The sequence below is a fragment of the Ovis aries genome, chromosome X (assembly GCF_016772045.2).
Source record: "Ovis aries strain OAR_USU_Benz2616 breed Rambouillet chromosome X, ARS-UI_Ramb_v3.0, whole genome shotgun sequence".
NCBI classification, from domain to species: domain Eukaryota; kingdom Metazoa; phylum Chordata; class Mammalia; order Artiodactyla; family Bovidae; genus Ovis; species Ovis aries.
In genome coordinates this window covers 117,914,829-117,928,122 of record NC_056080.1, presented here as the reverse complement: position 1 = coordinate 117,928,122, position 13,294 = coordinate 117,914,829, and the positions used below count along the sequence as shown (strand labels likewise).

Genomic DNA, 13,294 nt, shown 5'->3' with positions numbered 1-13,294 from the left:
CCCTGGGATTTCTTTGGAAGGAATGATGCTGAAGCTGAAACTCCAGTACTTTGGCCACCTCATGAGAAAAGTTGACTCATTGGAAAAAACTCTGATGCTGGGAGGGATTGGGGGCAGGAGGAGAAAGGGACGACCGAGGATGAGATGGCTGGATGGCATCACGGACTCAATGGACGTGAGTCTGAGTGAACTCTGGGAGATGGTGATGGACAGGGAGGCCTTGAGTGCTGCGATTCATGGGGTCACAAAGAGTCGGACACAACTGAGCGACTGAACTGAACTGAACTAGACAGGAAACACAAAAGGGTGTATAAACTCGAACCCAAAACAATAAAGTAAATGGCAACAGGACCATACTTATCAATAATTACCTTAAATGTAAATGGGTTGAATGCCCCAATCAAAAGACAAAGACTGGCTGAATGGATACAAAAACAAGACCCTTATATATGTTGTCTACAAGAGACCCACCTCAAAACAAGGGAAACATACAGACTGAAAGTGAAGGGCTGGAAAAGATATTCCACGCAAATAGAGACCAAAGAAAGCAGGAGTGGCAATACTCATACCTGATAAGATAGACTTTAAAAGAAAGGCTGTGAAAAAAGACACAGTGATTTTGGAGCCTAGAAAAATAAAGTCAGCCTCTGTTTCAACTGTTTCCCCATCTATTTGCCATGAAGTGATGGGACCAGATGCCATGATCTTAGTTTTCTGAATGTTGAGCTTTAAGCCAATTTTTTCACTCTCTTCTTTCACTTTCATCAAGAGGCTCTTTAGTTCTTCTTCACTGCCATAAGGGTGGTGCCATCTGCATATCTGAGTTTACTGATATTTCTACCAGCAATCTTGATTCCAGCTTGCGCTTCATTTAGCCCAGCATCTCTATCGATGTACTCTGCATAGTAGTTAAATAAGCAGGGTGACAATATATAGCCTTGATGTAGTCCTTTTCCTATTTGGAACCAGTCTGTTGTTCCATGTCCAGTCCTAACTGTTGCTTCCTGATCTGTATACAGATTTCTCAAAAGGCAGGTCAGGTGGCCTGGTATTCCCATCCCTTTCAGAATTTTCCACAGTTTATTGTGATCCACACAGTCAAAGGCTTTGGCATAGTCAAAAAAGCAGAAGTAGATGTCTTTCTGCAACTCTCTTGATTTTTCAATGATCTAGGGGATGTTGGAAATTTGATCTGTGGTTACTCTGCCTTTTCTAAAACCAGCGTGAACATCTGGAAGTTCACAGTTCACATATTGCTGAAGCCTGGCTTGGAGAATTTTGAGCATTACTTTACTAGCATGTGAGATGAGTGCAATTGTGCGGTAGTTTGAGCATTCTTTGGCATTGCCTTTCTTTGGGATTGAAATGGAAACTGACCTTTTCCAGTCCTGTGGCCACTGCTGAGTTTTCCAAATTTGCTGGCATATTGAGTGTAGCACTTTCACAGCATCATCTTTTAGAATTTGAAATAGCTCAACTGGAATCCATCACCTCCACTAATTTTGTTCATAGAGATATTTCCTAAAGCCCACCTGACTTCACATTCTAGGATGTCTGGCTCTAGGTGAGTGTGAGTGATCACACTTTCATGATTACCTGGGTCATGAAGATCTTTTTTGTATAGTTCTTCTGTGTATTCTTGCCACCTCTTCTTAATATCTTCTGCTTCTGTTAGGTCCCTACCATTTCTGTACTTTATTGAGCCCATCTTTGCATGAAATATTCCCTTGGTATCTCTAATTTCTTGAAGAGATCTCTAGTCTTTCCTATTCTATTGTTTTCCTCTATTTCATTGCATTGATCACTGAGGAAGTCTTTCTTTTCTCTCCTTGCTATTCTTTGGAACTCTGCATTCAAATGGGTATATCTTTCCCTTTCTCCCTTGCTTTTCACTTCTCTTCTTTTCACAGCTATTTGTAAGGCCTCCTCAGACAGCCATTTTGCTATGTTGTATTTCTTTTTCTTGGGGATGGTCTTGCTCCCTGTCTCCTGTACAATGTCATGAACCCCCGTCCATAGTTTATCAGGCACTCTCTCAGATCTAGTCCCTTAAATCTATTTCTCACTTCCACTGTATAGTCGTAAGTGATTTGATTTAGGTCATACCTGAATGGTCTAGTGGTTTTCCCCACTTCCTTCAATTTAAGTCTGAATTTGGTAATAAGGAGTTCATGATCTGAGCCACAGTCCTCTCCCAGTCTTGTTTTTGCTGACTGTATAGAACTTGTCCATCTTTGGCTGCAAAGGATGTAATCAATCTGATTTCGGTGTTGACCATCTGGTGATGTCCATGTGTAGAGTCTTCTCCCGTGTTGTTGGAAGAGGGTGTTTGCTATGACCAGTGCATTTTCTTTGCAGAACGCTGTTAGCCTTTGCCCTGCTTCATTCTGTGTTCCAAGGCCAAATTTGCCTGTTACTCCAGGTGTTTCTTGACTTCCTACTTTTGCATTCCAGTCCCCTATAATGAAAAGGACATCTTTTGTGGGTGTTAGTTCTAGCAGGTCTTGTAGGTCTTCATAGAACCGTTCAACTTCAGCTTCTTCAGCATTACTGGTCGGGGCATAGACTTGGATTACTGTGATATTGAATGGTTTGCCTTGGAAACAGAGATCATTCTGTCGTTTTTGAGATTGCATCCAAGTACTGCATTTTGGACTCTTTTGTTGACCATGATGGCTACTCCATTTCTTCCAAGGGATTCTTGCCCATAGTAGTAGATATGACAGTCATCTGAGTTAAATTCACCCATTCCAGGCCATCTTAGTTCACTGATTCCTAGAATGTCAACATTCACTTTTGCCATCTCCTGTTTGACCACTTCCAATTTGCCTTGATTCATGGACCTGACATTCCAGGTTCCTATGCAATATTGCTCTTTAGAGCATCGGACCTTGCTTCTATCACCAGTCACATTCACAACTAGGTGTTGTTTTTGCTTTGGCTCCATCCCTTCATTCTTTCTGGAGTTATTTCTCTGCTGATCTCTAGTAGCATATTGGGCACCTACCGACCTGGGGAGTTCCTCTTTCAGTGTCCTATCATTTTACCTTTTCATACTGTTCATGGGGTTCTCAAGGCAAGAAAACTGAAGTGGTTTGCCATTCCCTTCTCCAGTGGACCACATTCTGTCAGACTTATCCACCATGACCCATCCGTCTCAGGTGGCCCTACCGGCATGGCTTAGTTTCATTGATTTAGACAAAGCTGTGGTCCATGTGATCAGATTGGCTAGTTGTCTGTCATTGTGGTTTCAGTCTGTCTGCCCTCTGATGCCCTCTCTCAGTGCCTACCATCTTACTTGGGCTTCTCTTACCTTTGACGTGGGGTAACTCCCCTCGACCACTGCCCCTGACCTTGGACGTGGGGTAGCTCCTCTCGGCCGCCCTCATGAGCTGTTGCAGCCCCAGGAAAACCAAGTAATTCATCAAAATGGCCAAAGCCTTTACCTTAAATATCATCTTCCATTAAAGACAAAAGAGGATATTGGGGGTTGTGGTTTGGGACTTCAAAGATGAGGAAGACAAGCCACATTGAGATGAAAAAGGGAACGTTTGGTACATAAATGGATGCTGGGCCAGGCAGAGACAATGGGACATGGAGATGAATTTTAATAAGCAGAGTTTGCTGGATTTCTTCGGGTCAACACAGCTAGTTAGCTATGGTGATAATGCTTCCTGGAACAACTCTTCTGTCTACATTCTTTTGGGCTTCCGGGGGAAGGCCAAAGATTATTCCTGAGTCTTTTGGGCTTTAAAATTAATCAGCTGAAATGAATCTTCTTCCCAAAGAGATATATAATATTGGGGTGACAAATATTGCTCTCTTACAGAAGAGACATGTTTTGAGTTTTTCATTAAAAATATGCAACATAAGTTTAAAACACTAATATTTTTGGTGCAGTGGTTACAAATGTGAACAGGCTGCTCAGTTCAAGAGGTGAGGGAAGACACCGCTCCAAAAATGCAGTGACAAATAATCTTTGGGTTGAGTCCTCAGCTTATTAAACTGTCAGTGCTGAATTGTCAGTAAATCAAGAAGGATGTTAATGAGCATCTGTGCTTCAGCTTTCATTGCCATTTGGCAAAAAGTAACACAAAAAGAAAATGGTAATTAGCAATAAAGGTGTGTTTATTGGTTTGTGCAACTGACAGGCTGTATGTCTTTTCTGCACAGTATGTGTCCTTTATAAAACTGCCAGACAATGGAAGCAAAACCTGTTCTCTTTTCCTTTAGGCTAGAACTTTAGGAGCTTGAAGCACCACTAGAGGAAAATCAATTAACGTGGGAACCAGGATTTATTGTTTTCATTGAAAAACAAAACAAAGAGATTTAGCGAAGTGAGGATACATTTGAGTAGCCCTCAGTCCCTCCCTATTTCAAAGGCCTTTTCTAAAGCCTGCCTTCCCACTCCAATCCATTCTCCATGTTGGCTCCTGTCATCTTTATTAAGGGAAAATTGATCATGACACTCTCCTGATGGAAACATTTCAATGGGTTCTCAGAATAGGATCCAGCTCCCTAGAGTGTTTGGCAAGTCACCTGGTGATGTAGCCCTTTCCAACTCTCTAGTTTCTCCTTACTTTTCAGGCCGCTATTCCCCATCCCCTTGTAGTCTGCACTCTGAGAAGGGAAGTTATGGGGAGAGGAAAGTAGGTATGTTTATATTCTTCTGGGGAAACAGTACATTGGCACAGTCATGGTGGAGAGCAATGTGGCAACCTGTAATAAAGCAGGAAGTGCTCGCTCTTGGCATTCTTGTTATTTCCCTTCTGGGTACGCAATTGAAAACTTCAGGAAATGCACTAGTATCTTCTTTGCAGTGTTTCTGACAACAGAGAAGAACCAAAAAGTCCCACATAAATAAAAGAATGAATAAATACATTGTGGTATCCTCACATAATGGAATCATATACGGAGTAACAATGAAAGAGGTAGCGGTATAATACATTGACAAATGTACAAAACTTAATGTTGAATTAAAAATATATATTCCCAAATGATAGATACAACATGATGAAACTTGTGTAAAATTTTTAAGTGAATGAAAAATTATGTGTAGTTTATGGACACATACATGGTGGTTTAGTCACCAAGTTGTGTCTGACTTTTGTGACCCTGTGTACTATAGCCCGACAGGCTCCTTTGTCCATGGGATTTTCCAGGCAAGAATACTGGAGTGGGTTGCCATTTCCTTCTCCAGGGATCTTCCCAACTGAGAGATCAAACCCTGGTCTCCTGCATTGCAGGCAAGTCTTAACCTACTAAACCACCAGGGAACCCTGGGCACATACATATGCTCCTAAAAATAAAAGGAAGAGACATGCAACAACATCCAGGAGAGAGGTTACTTCTGAGGAAAAGAGGGAGGGGGAGGAGAATGGATAGGAGAGGATTATAAAGGGGCTTCACTTTTAAGGAAATATTTTATTTCATATCCACCTGTGATATTGTGACTTCTAATAATAAATATATATTTGGTCTTTGTTTCAGTCACCCAGCTCCTAAAATCCTTGGAATTTCCTAAGCAATGAGAACAATAAAGGTACCTTTGGTTTGTTAATGAGGTGACTTGGGAAGCACCTAAGGATGGAGGTTGGTTGCCAGTGGAGCCAATGTCATGAATAGAAGGTTGAAACTTTCAGTTTCTCTATGGTGTAGAGAAGGACTAGATATTGAATTCAGTCACCAATGACCAACTATTTAATCAAGCTTGCTTATGTAGTAAAGTCTCCATAAAAACTCAAAAGGACATGATTTAGACAGCTTTTGGGTTGGTAAACACGTGGAGGTCTGGAGAGAGTGGTGCCTTAGGAGCCTGCCCCCTCACACCTTGCCTGGTACATCTCTTCCACCAGGTTTTGAAATTGGTAGTTTACTAAGTAAAATGTTTCTCTGAGATCTGTGAGCTGCTCCACCAAATTAATCAAACCCCAATCCTCCATCATTAGAGGTTGAAACTGTCAATCTGTAGCCAGTAGGCCAGAGTACATGTGACAATCTGGACTTGAAATTGGCATCTGATGTGGAGTGAGGGGGCAGTCTTGCAGGACTGAGCCATTAACCTGTGGGATCTAATCCTATTTCCCAGTAGATAGCTTCAGAAGTGACTTGTATGGTGGGAAACTCCTTCAAATCAGAATTGGTAATAGAATCATTTTACTATTATCTATCTAAGAAAATATGTGAAATGTTGTAGCAAATGTCAACATTTGTTAAATCTAGGTGGTGAATATACAGGTATTCAATCTATTGTTTTTGTGTAGATTGTTTGAAATTTTTTTTATTAAAAATCATTATCTACACATTCAAAATTTTTTTGCCACAAATGAGAAACACAGATAAAACCTCAAGCAGTAGAGTGGATGGAACACAATGGTGGGATATTGTATTTACCTTCTCCTCAGTCATCTGCCTTTTTTCTTCTTCCTTTTCAGGGTTATAATGCATAACATAAATCATGCATTTTCAAGGGCTTTTGTACTGTATATTTTTCTGAATGATGGAATATTTCCTGAAGCTGTAGCCATGAGCTATAAAACTAGATAGGGTGTGGACTTAAACATCTAAATGAATGAGGCTTGTGGTCTACTTTACTGATAAATGAGGCTATTGGATAGTGTAATTACCACTGGTTGTATTTGTTTTCCACAAAGACTCCTCTGAACTTAATTCTTTACACTGTAATGGAGTTTAAGTTGGTATGATCACTGTGGAAAACCATTTGGCATTACACAGTAGAGTTGTACCTATACTCAGCATCAGTTCAGTTCAGTTCAGTCGCTCAGTCGTCTCCAACTATTTGTGACTCCATGAATCGCAGCACACCAGGCCTCCCTGTCCATCGCCATCTCCCAGAGTTCACTCAAACTCATGTCCATCGAGTTGGTGATGCCATCCAGCCATCCCATCCTCTGTCGTCCCCTTTTCCTCCTGCCCTCAATCCCTCCCAGCATCAGAGTCTTTTCCAATGAGTCAACTCTTCACATGAGGTGGCCAAAGTACTGGAGTTTCAGCTTCAGCATCGTTCTTTCCAAAGAACACCCAGAAAGGACTGGTTGGATCTCCTTGCAGTCCAAGGGACTCTCAAGAGTCTTCTCCAACACCACAGTTCAAAAGGATCAATGCTTTGGCACTCAGCTTTCTTCAAAGTCCAATTCCGGCATCCATACATGACTACTGAAAAAACCATAGCCTTGACTAGATGGACCTTTGTTGGCAAAGTAATGCCTCTGCTTTTGAATATGCTATCTAGGTTGATCATAACTTTTCTTCCAAGGAGTAAGTGTCTTTTAATTTCATGGCTGCAGTCACCATCTGCAGTGATGTTGGAGCCGAAAAAAATAAAGTCTGACACTGTTTCCACTGTTTCCACATCTATTTCCCATGAGGTGATGGGACCAGATGCCATGATCTTAGTTTTCTGAATGTTGAGCTTTAAGCCAACTTTTTCACTCTCCTCTTTCACTTTCATCAAGAGGCTGTTTAGTTCCTCTTCACTGTCTGCCATAAGGGTGGTGTCATCTGCATATCTGAGGTTATTGATGTTTCTCCCAGCAATCTTGATTCCAGCTTGTGCTTCTTCCAGCCCAGCATTTCTAATGATGCATATAAGTTAAATAAGCAGGGTGACAATATACAGCTTTGACATACTTCTTTTCCTATTTGGAACCAGTCTATTGTTCCATGTCCAGTTCTAACTGTTGCTTCCTGACCTGCATATAGGTTTCTCATGACCTACCAATTACACTTCTATTTTAGACTCTAAAACAAATATGCACCAGGAATCACATCCATAGAAGTTGTTATAATAGCTAAAAAAGCAGTCAAAAAAGCATACAGAAGTGTCACATTCAAACACTGGAGAATAAATAAAGCAGAGAAAATTAATGAGACCGAACTACAACAGGTCATGCAAGAATACACACAGGATGAAGTGAAGTGAAATCACTCAGTCGTGACTGACTCTTTGTGACCCCATGGAGTATAGCCCACCAGGCTCCTCTATCCATGGGATTCTCAAGAATACTAGGATTTTCTAAGCCAGAATACTGGAGTGGGTTGTCATATCCTCCTCCAGGGGCTCTTTCAGACCCAGGGATCAAACCTACATCTCTTACATCTCTGGCATTGGAAGCCCAAAAGGTACATACATATATAGAAAAACTATGAAGAAAAGTATTGGAATGATGAATACATAATTCAAGATATTACGTTTCTTTCTGGGAGGGAAGGAAAACTATTAGCCAAGGACTTACATAAGACATCACAGAAACTGGGCAATTTTTTTTTTTCCAGTGGAGGGGAAGTCAGGATTTATTAAGAACATCAACGTCCAGGGCATTTTTTAAAAAACCATATACCTTTAAAGGACTTCCTTGGTGGCTCAGCTGGTAAAGAATCCGCCTGCAAGGTGGGAGTTCTGGGTTCGATCCTTGCATTGGGAAGAACCCCTGGAGAAGGGAAAGGCTACCCACTTCAGTATTCTGGCCTGGAGAATTCCATGGACTATGTAATACATTAGCTACTTGATGCGAAGAGCTGACTCATTTGAAAAGACCCTGATGTGGGAAAAATTAAGCACGGGAGGAGAAGGGGATGACAGAGGATGACATGGTTGGATGGCATCACTGACTCAATGAACATGAGTTTGGGTAAATTCTGGGAGTTGGTGATAGACAGGGAGGCCTGGCGTGCTGCGGGTCATGGGGTCGCATAGAGTCGGACATGACTGAGCAACTTTTGCTTCACTTCACATACCTTTAAAATGTTTTTCATTCCCACAAAAATCCTTATCATTAAAAACCAGATGTTCAAATTTCAGGGCTAACAGTTTTAGCTAATCAACATTTCAACGCTGATTCAAGAAAACAACCTTCAACGGATCTTTGAATAATGGCGGTTCAGCCACTGATGCGAATGGTGTAGGCAGTCACAATTTTAACGTTCAAGCCACAAGTTGTGAAGTTTGTAAGGGGTGAGGTCTATTATCCTGCATTATCAGAACTTGTCATGTTTTCAGTCCTACTGGGTTGCACGCTATCTGTGAGGTTGTGTGTGTGACTCAAGAAGGAAATCGTTCAGTACACTTAATTCCTTCAGTTAAGTTCAGTTCAGTTGCTCAGTCCTGTCTGACTCTTTTTGACCCCATGAATCGCAGCACGCCAGGCCTCCCTGTCCATCACCAACTCCCAGAGTTCACTCAAACTCATGTCCATTGAGTTAGTGATGCCATCCAGCCATCCCATCCTCTGTTGTCCCCTTCTCCTCCTGCCCTCAATCCCTCCCAGCATCAGAGTCTTTTCCAATGAGTCAACTCTTCACATGAGGTGGCCAAAGTATTGGAGTTTCAGTTTTAGCATCAGCCCTTCCAATGAACACTCAGGACTGATCTCCTTTAGGATGGACTGGTTGGAACTCCTTGCAGTCCAAGGGACTCTCAAGAGTCTTCTCCAACACCACAGTTCAAAAGCATCAATGCTTTGGCGCTCAGCTTTCTTCACACTCCAACTCTCACATCCAAACATGACCACTGGAAAAACTATAGCCCTGACTAGATGGACCTTTGTTGGCAAAGTAATGTCTCTGCTTTTCAATATGCTATCTAGGTTGGTCATAACTTTCCTTTCAAGGAGTAAGTGTCTTTTAATTTCATGGCTGCAGTCACCATCTTCAGTGATTTTGGATCTACCCCACACCCGAGGTCAGGGGCGGTGACCAAGAGGAGTTACCACACCCCCAAGGCCAGGGGCAGCAGCCAAGAGGAGCAACCTCACATCCAAGGAGCAGTGGCTGTGCAGGAGCAGGAGGGCTGAGAGGAGCTACTCCACATTCAAGGTCAGGAGGGGTGGCCATGAGGAGATACCCCTCTTCCAAGGTAAGGAGCAGCAGCTGTGCTTTGCTGGAGCAGCCATGAAGAGATACCCCATGACCAAGGTAAGAGAAACCCAACTGGGATGGTAGGTATTAAAAGATGGCATCAGAGGGCAGACACACTGAAACCATAATCACAGAAAACTAGCCAATCTGATCACACAGACCACAGCTTTGTCTAACTCAATGAAACTAGGCCATGCCATGTGGGGCCACCCAAGACATGGTGGATAGGTCTGACAGAATGTGGTCTGACAGAATGTGGTCCACTTGAGAAGGGAATGGCAAACCACTTCAGTATTCTTGCCTTGAGAACCCCATGAACAGTATGAAAAGGCAAAATGATAGGACACTGAAAGAGGAACTCCCCAGGTCGGTAGGTGCCCAATATGCTACTAGAGATCAGTGGAGAAATAACTCCAGAAAGAATGAAGGGATGGAGCCAAAGCAAAAACAATACACAGTTGTGGATGTGACTGGTGATAGAAGCAAGGTCCGATGCTCTAAAGAGCAATATTGCACAGGAACTTGGAATGTCAGTTCCATGAATCAAGGCAAATTGGAAGTGGTCAAACAAGATATGGCAAGAGTGAATGTCCCACAGAGATGTTATGGGGAGGGAGGTGGGAGGGGGGTTCATGTTTGGGAACGCATGTAAGAATTAAAGATTTTAAAATTAAAAAAATAAAAAAAAAACTAAAAAAAAAAAAAGAGTGAATGTCAACATTCTAGGAATCAGCGAACTAAAATGGACTGGAATGGGTGAATTTAAATCAGATGACCGTTATATCTACTGCTATGGGCAGGAATCCGTCAGAAGAAATGGAGTAGCCATCATGGTCAACAAAAGAGTCCAAAATGCAGTACTTGGATGCAATCTCAAAAACGACAAAATGATCTCTGTTCGTTTCCAAGGCAAACCATTCAATATCATGGTAATCCAAGTCTATGCCCCAACCAGTAACGCTGAAGAAGCTGAACACTTCTATGAAGACCTACAAGACCTTTTAGAACTAACTTAATTCCTTAGTCAGCAATATAATTTTTGCTTCCAATCATTCATTCTCTTCCTTGAGCTGATTGACTGTTGGCCATGTATCCTCTGCTTTCTGCTTATCAAGGAACACTTTTTCACAGCCATGTTGTTCCTCTCCCTGCATTCACTACACTAGTCACTGCGGCGATATATGGGCACACTCTTTCTGCTCTGTTTTCTTGGAGGCACAGCTTTGCCTCCGCCCCCGGTGTGGGGGTGGAGGGGGTGCAACACCAGCTGAGGAATCTGCCAGAAGCAGATGACAGGAGACTGAGTATCTGAGCTTTGCAACCCCATGGGATTTCCCAGGCAATACTGGAGTGGGTTGCCATTTCCTCCTCCTAGGGATTTTCCCCACCCTGGGATCAAACTCGGTTCATCTGCTTCTCCTGCATTACAGGCAGATTCTTTACTGCTGCACCATCTGGGAAGCCTGAGGCCTAGTATGGATGACACATACCGTTTATGCCCTACTGTTCTGCTGCTATGGTGGTTGGTGGTTTAGTCGTGTCCGACTCTTGTGACCCCATAGACTGTAGCCTACCAGGCTCCTCTGTCCATGGGATTCTCCAGGCAAGAATACTGGAGTGGGTTGCTGTTTCCTTCTCATTTGGGCAGGTGGCGCTAATGATAAATCACCCTCCTGCAAGGCAGGAGACGTAAAAGACCTAGGTTCCATCCTTAGGTGGGGAAGATCCGCTGGAGAAGAAAATGGCAAACCACTCCAGTATTCTTGCCTGAATAATCCCATGGACAGAGGAGCCTACAGTCGATAGGGTAACACAGAGTCAGACATGACTGAAGCCACTTAGCATGCATGCAAACACACCCTTTTCAACACGAATGTGCAGAATGAGGACAAGGTGAACAATGGCTTCCACATTTCATTGCCCAGAAATCTCCACACCTGCCCCCAGGCAGACTCCACTCCAAGTGGCTGCACCCACCACAGCAGGATCCTACCCAGGCTTTGCAGCCCACGAGTCAGGGCATAGGAGGAATGGTTACAGAACTGAAATCCGCAGCCTTCACCGGTTGCTCTGACGCTGCCACCATCTGCATCCCATCCTCGCCAGGGTCACGCTGAAACTGAGTGTTTTGTTGTATATGGTTGGTGCTGGTTATAGGTATGTTTCTTTTATTTTTATTATTTTAAGTATATGAAGGGAATTCGCAGGCGGTCCAGTGCTTCACTGCCAAGGGTGCAGGTTCAGTCCCTGGTGGGGGAAGTAAGATCCTGCAAGCTGTGAGGTGTGGCCAAAACATGAGTGTGGGTTCTTAGTTGCTCAGTTGTGTCTGACTGTTTACGACCCTATGGACTGTGGCTATGGCTATGTCCCTATGTCCATGGGATTTCCCAGGCAAGAATACTGGAATGGGTTGACATTCCCTCCTCCAGGGAATCTTCCTGACTCAGGGATCAAACCTGTCTCCTGCATTGGCAGGTGGAATCCCTACCATCTGCATCACCAGGGAAGCCTCCCTTTTACGCATGTGTTTTAGTTACTAATAAAAACAAGACATTTCTAATTTAAAAGACAGGTCTAGACATAATGCCAAAGGAAGTCTCTTGTCAGTAGAGATCAGAGATCTATCCACAGGGCCCAGTTATGGACTTGTTGAAGTCATGGTCTGGCTATCTCCTTTTACTTGTTGATCTTTGGACACCTGCTTCAGTATTTTGTCAGAGGACTGAAAGCTGCTGAGCCATTGTATTGCAATTTGTGAAATAGCTGGACGGCACCCCTGTCTGTAATTACCTCATCTCCTCATGGGAGAAATTCTACTAAATATGTGTTCTGTCTCTTGAGGATTTTCCTATTCCTTACAGTTTTTTCAAAATGCAAAGCTACCTAAAAGAAACGTCATATAAGTCTCTGTTATCTGAGTGTGAATGAAACTATCATTTGCCTGCTTGGGAAAGGAGAAGTAGCTCTGAGTAGGAACCAAGGTGGGAAGGAGTGGGGTCCAGAATAACAAGTGGGAGAATCTCACTGAGAACCTTTGTGAACAGCCACCATCTTGCCTGTAAGTGGTATAGGAAGAATTGGAAGGATATTTCAGTGCTTATTCATTGCTGCATCTTCCCTGGTGGCTCAGAGGTTAAAGCGTCTGCCTCCAATGCAGGAGACCTGGGTTCGATCCCTGGGTTGGGAAGATCCCCTGGAGAAGGAAATGGCAACCCACTCCAGTATTCTTGCCTGGAGAGTCCCATGGATGGAGGAGCCTGGTAGGCTACAGTCCACGGGGTTGCAAAGAGTTGGACATGACTGAGCGACTTCACAATCACCACCATTCATTGCTGCTGCTGCTGCTGCTAAGTCGCTTCAGTCATGTCCAACTCTGTGTGACCCCACAGATGGCAGCCCACCAGGCTCTGCCGCCCCT

At 43.3% G+C, this 13,294-nt stretch overlaps 1 non-coding gene across 1 annotated transcript; it reads left to right on the top strand.

The window, feature by feature from the left end:
- Nucleotides 1–12,991: 12,991 nt before the first annotated feature.
- On the top strand, nt 12,992–13,063 carry TRNAW-CCA (transfer RNA tryptophan (anticodon CCA)). Its single transcript has one exon. It is a non-coding gene; the product is annotated as a tRNA-Trp (tRNA).
- The last annotated feature ends 231 nt before the right edge of the window (nt 13,064–13,294 follow it).